Here is a 13,581-nt window from a genome sequence, read left to right as displayed (position 1 = left end):
GCTCATTAAAGGGCTAGTGCCATCATGTGCTAAATGCCATCAACCCTGAAACATCTGGACAACAGAGATGCATACATTAGGATGCTTTTTATCAACAACAGCTCAGCAATCAATCTTATCATCCCCTCAAAACTAATCAACAAGCTTCAAGACCTTAGCATCAACACATCCATTTGTAATTGGATCCTCGATTTCCTCACTTGTGGATCACAGTCATTTCGTATTGGCAATGACATCTCCTCCACAATCTCCATCAGCACAGGTGCACCATAAGGCTGTGTGCTTCGCCATCTGCTCTACTCACTTTACACCGATGACTGTGTAGCCAAGCACAGCTCCAGTGCTGTATTTAAGTTTACAGGTGACACCACTGTCATTAACTGAATCAAAGGTGATTACGAATCAGCATATAGAAACATAGAAAATAGGTGCGGGAGTAGGCCATTCGGCCCTTTGAGCCTGCACCGCCATTCAGTATGATCATGGCTGATCATCCAACTCAGAGCCCTGTACCTGCTTTCTCTCCATACCCACTGATCCCTTTAGCCACAAGGGCCATATCTAACTTCCTCTTAAATATAGCCAATGAACTGGCCTCAACTGTTTCCTGTGGCAGAGAATTCCACAGATTCACCACTCTCTGTGTGAAGAAGTTTTTCCTCATCTCGGTCCTAAAAGGCTTCCCCTTTATCCTTAAACTGTGACCCCTCGTTCTGGACTTCCCAACATCGGAAACAATCTTCCTGCATCTAGCCTGTCCAATCCCTTTAGAATTTTATACGTTTCAATAAGATCCCCCCTCAATCTTCTAAATTCCAGTGAGTATAAGCCTAGCTGATCCAGTCTTTCTTCATATGAAAGTCCTGTCATCCCAGGAATCAATCTAGTGAACCTTCTCTGTACTCCCTCTATGGCAAGAATGTCTTTCCTCAGATTAGGGGACCAAAACTGCACACAATATTCTAGGTGCGGTATGGGAGGGAGAGTGGAAGTTCTGGCTGACTGATACTGTAACAATAACTTCTCAATGTTGTCAAGACCAAAGATTTGGTTATTGATTTCAGGAGGAGGAAACCAGAGGTCCATAAGCCTTTAGAAAGGGTCAGCAACTTTAAATTCTTCAGTGTTAGAGTTTCAGAGGACAGGTTCTGTGCCTGGTACGTGAATGCAATTATGAGGAAAGCACAACAACCCATCCACTTCCTTTGGAGTTTGTGAAAATTCGACATGACATCTAAAATGTTGGCTAACTTCTGTAGATTTGTGGTGTAGAGTATACTAACTGGCTGTATCACAGCCTGGTATGGAAGCTCCAATGCCCTTAAATGGAAAATCCTGAAAAAAGTAATTAATACAGCCCAGTCCATCATGGGATGAAGTTCTCCCCACCATTGAGTGCATTTGCAGAAAGGCAGCATCCATAATCAGAGACCCCCACTACCCAGGTAATGTTCTCTTCTCACTGCTGCCATCAAGAAGATGGTACAGGAGCCCCAGGACTCACACCACCAGTTTCAGGAACAGTTACTATCCCTCAACCACTGGGCTCTTGAAGCAAAGTGGATAACTTCATTCAGCTTCATTTGTCTCAACCTTGACACACTTTCAAGGACTGTTCATCTTATGTTTTTGGTATTTATTGTTTGTTTATTATTATTCCTTTCTTCTCTCTTTTTATTTGCACAGTTCTTTGTCTTTTATACACTGGTTATATGCCCAATTGGTGTGATCTTTAATTGATTTAAGGTTTGTTTATTATCTGAGTATATAACTCTAAATTCTTTTATGGTTAATGGATTTATTGAGTATGCCCACAAGAAAATAAATCTCAGGATTGCATATGGTGACATGTTGTTTGATAACTTTGAACTTTGAGGAGTAGGGAACTTCATCCTTTAGGTTTACTCCAAACTTTACTAAAAATCATATCTGATTTGTTCACACCTACCTGCTTTCTCAATGTCCTTCATCAGGTCACCTTTCAGCCCCCTTCATCTCCATGGAAAACAAACCCAGCAACTCACCCTGTATTGGAAATGCTCTGTTCCAGGCGATATCTGGGTGAAATCTCTTCCTCATCCTTCCCAGTGCAATCACATCCTTTCTAGGCTGTGGTCACCACAAATGCACATTGTACACCAGTTGTGGCCTAACTAATGTACCAAATTCTGTCCCACATCAAATGAAGGCATGTATTCTTTGCATCTTTATATGAGCAGACCAGGGAGTCTAGGACAGAGTGATCCTTGCAGAAAGCAGAGACCTATGGGGAGGTGAACGCATGAAAACTGCTGTAAGTTGGAAAGAATAATGTATTGGATATGTAGGCTGGTTGGGTGAAAGAGAAGAACCACAGGAGCTGTATTCCTGTTTTGTTTTGGTGGAGAATGAGTAAGAGCAGAGGCGTGGTTTTCTGAGCATTCCAGATGACAGGAACATTCTGTGTCTCTTTTAGCTTAGAGTTGACAGTACTTGGTGAGGTACTGTCTGAGTAGAGTTTCTTATGCTTGGTTCTCGAGAGTTTGATGTTGTTTTACTTGTGGTAACATTTCGGTGGGAGCTGATGTTGTAGGACTAGGGTGATGGAGTAATTTTCACTTGCCTGAGTAAGTCCAACTCCAGCCACAACTGCCAAAAAACTCAGCTAAATACAATCCGGGGCAAAACATTCTGTGTAATTAGCACCACATCTACTGTCAGGAGCATTAATTTCCCCTTCCCAAAAATGCAGTGTGTATTGTGTACCACTTGTAAAATGCATTACAAATACTCTTCAAAGCTACTTTTGGTTTATTATTGTCACATGTACAGTGAAAAGCTTGTCTTGCATTGTTCATGTGGATCACAATGCATTGAGTTAGAACAAGATAAAACGGTTGACTTCAGTGTAAGAGTTACTGAGAAAGTACAGTGCAGGTAAACAAAGTGCAAGAGCATAATGAGGTAGACTGCAAAATCAAAAGCCCATCTTATCATTTAAGTGGTGTGTTGGAGAGTTTGATAACACTGGACAGAAGCTGGCCTTGAGCCTGGTGGTACATCCTGCAGCTTTTGTATCTTCTACCTGATGACAGAAGGGAACTGAGAGAATGGCTGGGGTGGGTAGTGGCTTTGATTTTGCTGGCCACTGCCCCGTGGCGGTGAGACGCATAGACGAAGCCAGTGGAGGGGATGTTGATATCTGAGATGTGCTGAGTTGTATACACCACTCTCTTGCAGTTTTCTGCAATTGCACACAGAGCAGTTGCCATACAAAGCTGTTACCTATCCAGATAGAATGCGCTCTATGGTACATCAATAAAAACTGGACAGGGTTAATGAGTACACATTCAGTTTCTTTGGCATGCTGATGAAATAGAGGCATTGGTGTGTTGTCTTCTATGTGACACAACGTGGTTGGAGCAGGGCAGGTTATTGGTGATGTTCTTAACCCTCTCATCTTCAATAATATTGACATGGACCAGCGCATGTACACTTCCCCCTTACTGGAGTCAATGACCAGCTCTTTCATTTTGTTATTGAGGGAAAGGTTGTTGCCACGACAGCAATTAATGATGTCTGTGTCTGAAAGGATGAAGAAAGAGGTATGTGGAAAAACCATCTAGGAACATATACTGATTTGTAAATATGTAGTTGTTCCTTTGCTTGGTGGCAATACCAGTTTAGGAGTAACTTTACAGGAGGACTGCAGTGTTCATGAAGGTAACTTTCCAACATCTTTTCAAGGGCAGCTTGAATGATTAATAAATGCCGGCCTTGTCAGCAAAGCCTGCATCTTTTGATTGAATACATAACAATAAAAGAATTAAAATAACCTCTAGCTTTTCTTATCTATGTTGATTTTTAAAAAAAATAGTTTTCAGTACAATTGCAAATCTTTCTCTCACACCTATCATTACTGTTTAACAATATTGGGTATTCAGTTAAAAGCATTTTTACCAGTAAAGAACACTGCCATCTTTATATACTCCCGGCCTGTAACAGAGTAGATTTGACAAAAATGTGACCATTATAGTTTAAAACAGAAGAAGGCACCGAGAGCATTTGTGCATTTTGTTACTAATTGGAGCAGTATTTCACAGTAATAACATAAGGATAAGGAGTATCAAACACTGTTCAGCCCCTAGAGCCTGCTTGCATTCAATTAAAATCATGGCTAGGCTGATCTTGGCCTCTATTCTCCTCTCCTGTGCAATCACGATAAACCTTTTATTCACAGATTGTCCAAGAAACTATCATAGCCTTGAATATAAATGATGCTTCAGATCCACTGTGCTCTAGGGTAAGGAATTCCTTTTTACTTCATTTTTAGTGCAATAGAGAGGTACAGCATGGAAATGGGCCTCTCAGTCTACTGAGTCCACACTGACTATCAAGCATTCACTTACGCCATTTTACACCAATCTTCTTTTATTCTCCTCGCATACCCATCTACTCCCCCCCGCCCCCCCCCCCAGATTCTACCACTCACCTACACACAAAGGACAATTTACAGTGAACAGTTATCCAACCAACCTACATACCTTTGGAGGAAATTGGTGCATCTGGAGGTGAAATGGAGAATCTGCGAACTCCACATGGAGCGGAGTTTGGCGATGTGGAGAAGTGGCTCGTCTAGCTGAATCTCAGAGTAAAAGGAATGACTATATAAGATGGCCATTTGCAAGTGACCACTTTGTATGGTCATTCCTTTTATCCCGAGATTCTTTCCCCAGTTTGGATTCTTCCAAGAGGAGGAACACTAGGGGAGCAGTACCTTATTGAGCTACCTCAGAATCTTCCACGGTTTCTTCTCTTTCTTCTGAACTCCAGGGAACATAAGTTCCATTTGCTTAATTCATTGCTCATAATTCTTATAACTCAGGGATCATTCAATGAACCTGCTCTTCACTGCATCCAAGCATATCCTTGTTTAAATGGAGATACACTGTAGTCCAGGTATGATCCCACCAAAAACCACATTAGCAGATGGAGGTGCAGTCAGTAGAGGTGCTGCCTCACAATGCCAGAGATCTGGATTCATTCCTGACCATATGTGTGGGTTTTCACGTGGCATATATTTACTTACTGAGATACAGTGCCACTCAACAACCCCCGATTTAACCGAAGCCTAACCGCAGGACAATCTATCATGACCACCACAGTCTTTGGATTGTGAGAGGAAACTGGAGCACCTGGAGGAAACCCATGCAGTCACGGAGAAAACGTACAAATTCCTTACAGACTGGTGAGGATTGAACCCAGGTTGCTGGTACTGTAAAGCGTTGGGTTAACCATTATGCTACCGTGATGCCTAATCAAGGATTAGCACTAAAAGATGGTTGATGGACATGGACTTGGGCTGAAAGGCTTTTTCCTATGCTGTATCTCATTATGACTCCAGCTATAACAAGCTTATCGTATGTTTGTCCTCCATCTCCTTTGAATGAAAGGCTGGCATTTCATTAGTTTTTTTCAATTAGTTGCTGAACTGCCACTCTTAAGTTCCTGTGTTTCTTTTTCAGTGCCACCCATACCTCTCTCAGTACAATGCACTGTGTAATGATTTGATCTATATGAACCCAGTATGTAATGTGCACTTTCCACTGTACCTGAGTATTTGCCAATAATAAACCAATTGCAATTTAGTATTTGAGGAATATTTCACTTTTAATACACTTTCTTTGATGGTATCTCTGACCAACCAAGATCTACAAACCAGAATTCAGAAATCCACAGCTCAAAGATTTATAAGTAACATTTCACTGGATTCTACGTCTACACAAAATATTACCTACCAGTGAACCCATTATGAATGTAGTTTCTTGTGCTATGCAGGACTGTGATCTTTTTTTCTTGTCTTTCCACTCCATTCATTGGATCAGGCTTGAACAGAGTTGTGAATGGAGTTGTTGTTTAAGCACTTGACATTACAGACCCCTTTGTTGTCTGTGACAGGAGTGTGAGTATGACTGGGGGCTGAGCTGCTGGGGACAGAGAAGAATTGTTGCTACTGGCTCTCAGTGTTTCCAGTTTAGAACAAGAATGAATGTTCACCTGTTGTGCAGACCCAGTCAATTCTGAGTGAACTGATTTATTGCGTCTAAATTTCCAGATGGACAAAATATGGACAACACATTAATACTCAAAGTACACAATTCATTTTTGTTTTTTACCATTAATACTCCCGAGAGATGTGCATAGACGGAGTTTAAATTATAGTGATATTTACACTGATGAAACTAGTCCTGTGCTGGATGATGCTTTAAGAGCAGGGCATTTAAAATGTGGATACTGTAGATAAACCACAGATTGATCCCATTTGTTTGTGGATCTAGAATAAGGTCAGTGACGTGACTTGTAATGCCATTGGGGCAGAGAGTGGTAGAAACAGGATTAATAAAAATGTGGGTTTGACAAAAACAAGTATTTATTGCCTCTATCTCTTCAGGAGGATGGAGAATTTTGTCAAGTTTTCATTGATCCTTACCATTAAGCTTCCTGTCCGGTTGCATCACAGCTGTATATTGCAACTGTCAGTGACCGCAGTAAACTGAAGAGAATTGTGGACACAGCTCAGCACATCACAGGAACCAACCTCCCCCCTATTGACTATGCCTGAACCTCTGCTGTAGTAAGTCTGCCAGTCTAATGAAGACCCCACCTGCCCTGGACATTCTCTCTCCTCCCCTCTCCCATCGGGCAGAAAGTACAAAAGTCTGAAAGCACGTGACTTCAGGCTTAGGAACAGCTTTTGCAACCCCCCCCCCCCAGTTGTATTGATGTCTCTTGTACAATAAAATAGACTTTTGACCTAACAATCTACCTCATTCTGATGATCTTGGACCTTATTATGCTGCACTGCACGTTCCCTGTATCTGTTGTTGTTTTATCTTGTTCTACCTCAACACACTGTTTAAGTAATTGATCTGTATGAACAGTATGCAAGTCAAGTTTTTTCACTCTTAGCACATATGGTGATAATAAATCCATTCCAATTTGTATTACACTGTAACATTGTAATTCATTATCAGAACCATATGTTTATGAATTTGTTAAGAAGTTCTTTTAATAACCAGATATATCCAACTTTTTCCCAAGAAATTTGATTAAAAACATTACTAATCACACTTCTTTTGAGGTGAATTGTGGTGAACCATCACTGCAAAAACAACTAAGAGGCAATCAGAGCAAGGCAAATTCACGAGATGTGCCCTTCTGATACACTGCAACATCGATGCATTTGCAGTTGGAGTCATGCTGATGGGACTGGACAATTCAGAGGGGATAAGACAGGATAGAGGAGTCACGATGCATGTCCAGCTGGCCTGGGTGTGAAGGTGGAGCACTTAAGCGTCAAGCTGATTTGGAGAGGCTGAGAATGGCTTCTCTGGCAGCGAAATCCAAGTCCAAAGCGAATCACTGGGTGGCGTGTCCTTGGCCCAGAGAAATTCACTGCAGCAAGACCCAGGTCTTAATTTGAGGGACCATCGAAATGCCAGCCCATAAAGGCTGGAAGGACAAGGTGTCGAGAGTTGGGTGAGGTTGGATTACTGTGGGTGCTGAGCTGATTTGAGAAGTTGAGAATGGCTCCAGGCTCAGCGCGATTCGCTGTGGTGGGACCTGGTTCCCGGTGCGAGATGTGAACCCTGTTCGGACAATTTAAGTGCAGGCCCAGAACGTCTGGGGGTGCCTTGCCATGATGCTAAGACTGTGAGACTGCCCTAGCCTGTTGTGCTTCGAGTCCGTGAACTTTGCTGTGATCTGCTTGATGATGCGATCAATTGAGTACCATGGCTTTGAGTCTGCTCTGGTGCTGCAGGGAATTGGATCGAAGGAATTTGTTTTGGAATGCTGTAGTTGCTGGCTTCTGTTTGCATGATTTGTGTTTCTCTCTTTCTCTGTACATGTTGGAGGTTGGTCTTCATTGATTTTATTGGGTTCTTTTGGGTTCCTTGCTTTGTGACTGCCTGTAAGCAAACTAATCTCAAGGTTGTTTAATTTATATGCTCTTTGAGAAGGAATGTACTTTGAATACAATAATAATAGGAAAAAATGGCCTTGCAGTGAACCCAAAGAAAACTGAGAAATTTAGTCCCTGTGTGAGGCACATTCATACCACAGGTTTCAACAAGATACTGGTGTTGTCAGGTCGTAACATTAGACAAAAGCATGTAAAGCAGCTGAATGATTTGGGGACAATATGTTTACCTAGTTAAAATGGAAGTGTGGTATCTTAGTCAAAAGAATTGTAGTGATATAACTTTTTTAAAAAGGAGAGCGTGCCTTGCATGCATTTTTGCTTTTAATTTTGTTCGCTTAGGGTTTGTATTGAAGCAGTTACTAACTGTTTCGTGTGAATTCTCATAAATTCCTTAAGCAACCAGCATGGTGACAGCTTTACCTCCCGAGTGAGCCGAGTTGCAGGATTGTGCTTGTTCATTAGTGATCTGTCTGCCTCTGTTTACAGGAGGGCTTGGATCCTCCTTTGTCACGTAGTGATGTGTCACATTCCAGCAAACCTTCCTTTTTGATGGAGGCTGTCAAGGGAGTAACCATCCATCTCTGTAGTTCACAATTGTTCAGCTAAAGTTTAAGCACATCCTTCCATGTGTCAAAAATAGGGACCGGCGGAGAATTAATATTGTACTCAGTTTTTATCAATTCATGCTTGGGCACAGCTACTTTAGATGAAGATTGATATCTTCTGCTTTGGTTATAAGCTATGAACAATGCCCAGTTTGTTGAAATTTCAAAACAAAAACAAGAAGCCTGAAAAATCTCAGCAAGTTGAGACCCTGCATCAGGAGTGAGAGAGAACAGGGGAAATTGAGAACGTGTATAGCAGTACATTGGGGAGGGTGGGGCAGAGGTGGGGAAGACAGGCAAATGAAACTAGTTGGAGCAGGAGGTGTGGAATAGAGGCTGGTAGTTGATCAAAGTTCAGAAAGGTTCAAAGGTTCATTTATTATCAAAGCATGTAGCTATATAGAATTCTGAAAATCACCTTCTCCAGATAGCCATGAAACCAATGTAACCCTCAGGTTCAGCCAGCATGTATTTGTCTAGGGCAGGGGTCAGCAACCTTTACCACTGAAAGAGCCACTTGGACCCGTTTCCCACAGAAAAGAAAACACTGGGAGCCGCAAAACCCGTTTGACATTTAAAATGAAATAACACTGCATACAACGTTTTGTTTTGCCTTTATGCTATGTATAAACAAACTATAATGTGTTGCATTTATGAAATTGATGAACTCCTGCAGAGAAAACGAAATTACATTTCTGCATGCAACAAAAACATTTTGAACTCCGAAAAAAAGATGTTGGGTTGAAGGTTACTTTTAAGTAAAATACTCAACGTCTATTTGAGTCCTTCTTGTATTTATGAAAAACGCCAAACTTAAATTTGCCGTCAGCAGCAAACGAAAAATAACGTCAGCCAGCTGTCAACCTGAAAAGTAAAAGGACTATTTCACTGAACAATGAAAACATATGAATATACGTAAAATAATAGGCAATTAAAATATTTATCATACTTGGTCAGGTTGACTCACATCTGACAATGCAGTCGTATTCAGTAGGGATGGATCGATGCTTAGGGGAGCGACCGGGAAGGATAATGTGTTTTTTTCCTCTCTGAACTCACAGAAGCGTTTCCCAAACGATGTTTGCATTGCGATGATTGCAGAATGTAAATACTCCGAATTTATCATGTCGTGACATTGTTTGAACTCTCTCAAATTGGGCAAGTGAGACAATGTGCCTTTCTGTAAATCTCTGGCAAGCAACGTCAACTTGCGCTCGAATGCCAAAACATCCTCCAACATGTGCAGGGCTGTACGTCCTTACCCCGTTGAAGAGCTGTGTTCAGCATGTTCAGGTGCGCTGTCATGTCTACCATGAAGTGTAGCTTTTCCAGCCACTCTGGCTGTTCCAGCTCAGGAAAGGTGAGCCCTTTGCTGCCCAGGAAAGTTTTCACTTCTTCCAGACAAGCGACAAAGCGTTTCAGCACCTTCCGTCTGGACAGCCAGCGATAAAAACACGTTGTAGCGGTGTCAGTAAACTGCAGTCAAAGATAGCTTTATTCGAACTAAACAGCCTTGCTTTTAAGCCTCCCTCAACCCGCCCCCCATGGACGCAGATGCTGCAAAAGACGCGTACTCACAAACCCCCGTAGGCTATCTCCCTTAGCCGGAATGCTGGCTAATTGTTTCGGATGTGGCAGGAAATGTGTCGCCACACTTAGATTGTACAAGATCACCATAATCTTCAAATTTAGAATTACATTTCAAAAGCTAACAAACTAACATAAAATACATTTTAATTAAATACTGATCAATTATTTCCCAAAGCCACAGGGAGCCGCAGCACAGAGGTGAAAGAGCCACAAATGGCTCGGGAGCCGCAGGTTGCCGACCCCCGGTCTAGGGGATGACAACCTCTGGCCCAGCCAAGCTGAAAAATCTCATTTGGTGGACGCTGCGTGATGTATTGCCCGGTTACAAATCTGAACTGCAAACTGTCAAACAGTACACCATATGCAATTGAATGATAGAACTTTATAAATCTTACTGACGGTTGGGTTAGTAAAGAAAATAAAAAGGGCCCACTTTAATGAAACTGTCTAATGTGCACGTTGGAGCTCACGGACACGTCCTGTCATTCCCCCCATCGACCTCCTCTGAGCATTGCTGATATTTGAACCCTTGCTCCTAGACCACTCTGACCAATGGGCTACCAACCATCTCCATTCACGTCTTCTCTTTTCATCTCTCACTGACAAAAGCCTGCCAAATCCCTGCTCCCAGACCCACAAGAAAGAACAATGTACTTCCTATTGGCTAGCATACATTCCGAAGGCCCTGTTAGCTCTAGTCATAACCCAAACATTGCTGTTACAGAGAAACCATTACCTTAGCAGTGAAACATCACAGAGGCTATTGCATTAGTAGTGAAATCTTACAGTGCGTTACACAAAGATAGGGGCATCCACTATTCAGGGGTGATAGATGGTGGGTAGATGGAACCAGGTAGGGAAAGTGAGATGGGACAGGCTAATTACGCTGTAGTTCCTGGCTTACTCTGTCCCTATATAGTGTGCTTCGACTTTTTCTTTTACTTATAGTATCTCTAATTTTTTATAATCTGATGTTAAGTTTATCAAGATTATTAACATATTCCCTAACCTTTTTGTCAATTTTTTGGTTCTCCTTTGCTGAATTCTGTAAGTTTCTCTGTCATCAAGCTTGCTGCTTTGTTTTCTGTTTTTTATGCCATCAAACAATATGTTCAACTATGTATTTTTTAAATGATAGCCATTGCTTAATTATTAACAGATCTCCCAATAACCCAGAGCCAACTTTATTTGGATTGAAGTCCTTGGTTTCAGGTTGAACAAGATCAATTTCATTTTTGTTAGAAAATTCTCTATTATGATCACTCTTCCCTTAGCCCCTTAACTACCAGATTAATAATTAACTCTTTCTTATGTAATACTACAAGATCTAAACAGCCTATTCTCTTATTAGTTCTTCAGGATACTGCTCTGGAAAACTATCTGTTGGTCATTTTAAGAATTCACTATATTATTTCTTCTACTTTGGTTTGTCCACTGCATATGTAAAGCCTACATGACTATTGTACAAGCTTTGTGACATAAACCCCTAATGCCCTGATTGACACTCAATAACCTAATCCATCAATAATTGACTATTATCAGACTTCTGGAGAGGTAAAATCCCTCTTTTTGTCTCATCTAACATTGGGTAACTTAGTGCATGTTCCCTCTCTGGACTATTAAATCAGATTATTAGCTGAATAGGGAATTTGAACTCATCCTTTCTTCCACTAAGGCAGGCCAGCTGGCACACTTTTGCTGAACCAAATTTCCTCGATGTGCCAGAGCAAAATGCAAACATAGACTATCGTGCTGTCACATCAGTGAAGCAAAGTGCCCTCTGATTTGTCTGGAAAACATGCTTGCTGAATGCTTACTGATCTATACAAAGCAAGTCACATTGGCTGTTACAGCTGGAGGTGGTAATAGGTGGTATTAGATGCTCTCAATGACATGTGCCTCAAATAGCCTCTGACAACCAAGTCTAGCTCCTGGCCTTCATGAGTGGCTTAGCTGCTAAGCACAGCAGATCAGTTTCTACTGACGGGACAAGGGGAAAATGTTACTGGTGCCTTAAAACCAGTGGCTTTGGGCAGGTGGGGCTCGTCAGCCATGGTTGGCGGCTCATCTAGGAGAAGGAAGACTTTGAGGTCAAACCTGTGCTGTACCCACTGATAGGGAAGGCTTCGGGAGTGAACCTCGGGAAAATCCGGAGCTGGAGTCCCTAAGGCATTGAGTGCAATGTTGACTGGCAGCTCCTGTGATGCTGCTGGTACCAAACTGTATCCGTTTCTGCCATTCATCAGATGCGTGGAGAGGGGGAGCTTGCTACGTGGGCAACAGCTTGCCCTCCATATACTACTGCCCAAATTTGCATATCTAGACAGCTAAGCAATATCCACAATCAGCTCTGACTGACATAGGCCTCAGAACATTGTACAGTGAATTGTACAAGCTCTTTCTTCAAACCTTCATTATTACCTATTTTTGTAAAATGTAAGAAAAACACAGTGGAAGATTGTGTTACAAAAGGTAATCTGATGGCTAAGAAAGTGTTTGATTTCCTGGAGGACTTGTGACTTTTTGGCTCAGTATAAAAACTTTTATATAGCTTTCTATACAGATAATTGTTATGATTGGAAATCAGACAGGATCATATAGGACATTCAAAAGTGAATTAAATCAAATTTAAATAAAAAATAATTTCAAGAGTTATGCAAAGAGCAGGGGAGATGGATTGATGAGATTTATCTCTTAGCCATCACAGATTTTATGGGTTAAATAGTCTCTTGTAGTGTCGCAGTGATTCTCTTTCAATAATATAGGATATTTCACACCTCCGGGCAATTCCATGTAATATTGAACACATTGGAAGCATTCACTGTGAGTTAATTAAGTGCTTCAGTAGTATTGATTGAAGGATCATCATTAGCAAAGGCCACAGGGATAATTCTTGTATTATCCTGCAGGCACAGGGTATTTTATGTCATTATGAGAGGCCTTAATTTAAAGGCGATCTCAATAGCTGTACAGCCCTCCCTCTTCACGAATAGGATATAAACCCATAACCTTCTGTACAAAGTGACCTGTAGCTGACACTACTACCGTATCATTGCAGTCACAAGAACTGGGCAGGGACCCATGGTTATTACATACAGCAATGTTGACAAATGATGAGAAGATGTTGATTTGTAACACCAGTGGTTCCCTCTCCATCAGTGCTACATGACCTACTGAGTAAAGAAGGATCTACATTCTGCATAAGTTGGAAGGCTCTTTATTCTTAATTGAATCTGGTTTTGATTCTGCTTGATTACAGATCTTCAGCATGTGCATTTTTCTTTGCTTTTCTTTGTTTTTGTCTTAAAGCCATGTTATATAATTTCTAAAAATATCTCGAAGAGTTCCAAAACACCTGGTTTTTACTTCTGTAAAGCATGCCTTAGATCATTTTAGATTGCTTGATGATTTGGGTCCCAAACT

General features: G+C 41.4%; 1 protein-coding gene across 2 annotated transcripts in view; it reads left to right on the top strand.

Annotated features, from left to right (window-relative positions):
• The window catches only part of lama1 (laminin, alpha 1), a 340,811-nt gene that overhangs the window by 39,825 nt on the left and 287,405 nt on the right, over positions 1–13,581 (top strand). The window contains exon 2 of one of the 2 annotated variants that reach the window (XM_059976007.1): positions 4,220–4,282. The exons of the other annotated variant lie outside the window; for it this stretch is intronic. The gene's annotated coding sequence lies outside the window, so the exon portion shown is untranslated. The remainder of the gene's footprint in view (positions 1–4,219; positions 4,283–13,581) is intronic. 2 annotated transcript variants of the gene reach the window in all.

This window comes from Hypanus sabinus, chromosome 1 (genome assembly GCF_030144855.1).
Source record: "Hypanus sabinus isolate sHypSab1 chromosome 1, sHypSab1.hap1, whole genome shotgun sequence".
NCBI lineage: Eukaryota > Metazoa > Chordata > Chondrichthyes > Myliobatiformes > Dasyatidae > Hypanus > Hypanus sabinus.
Note: the sequence above shows the minus strand (reverse complement) of the source record. Positions and strands in the feature narration are given on the sequence as shown.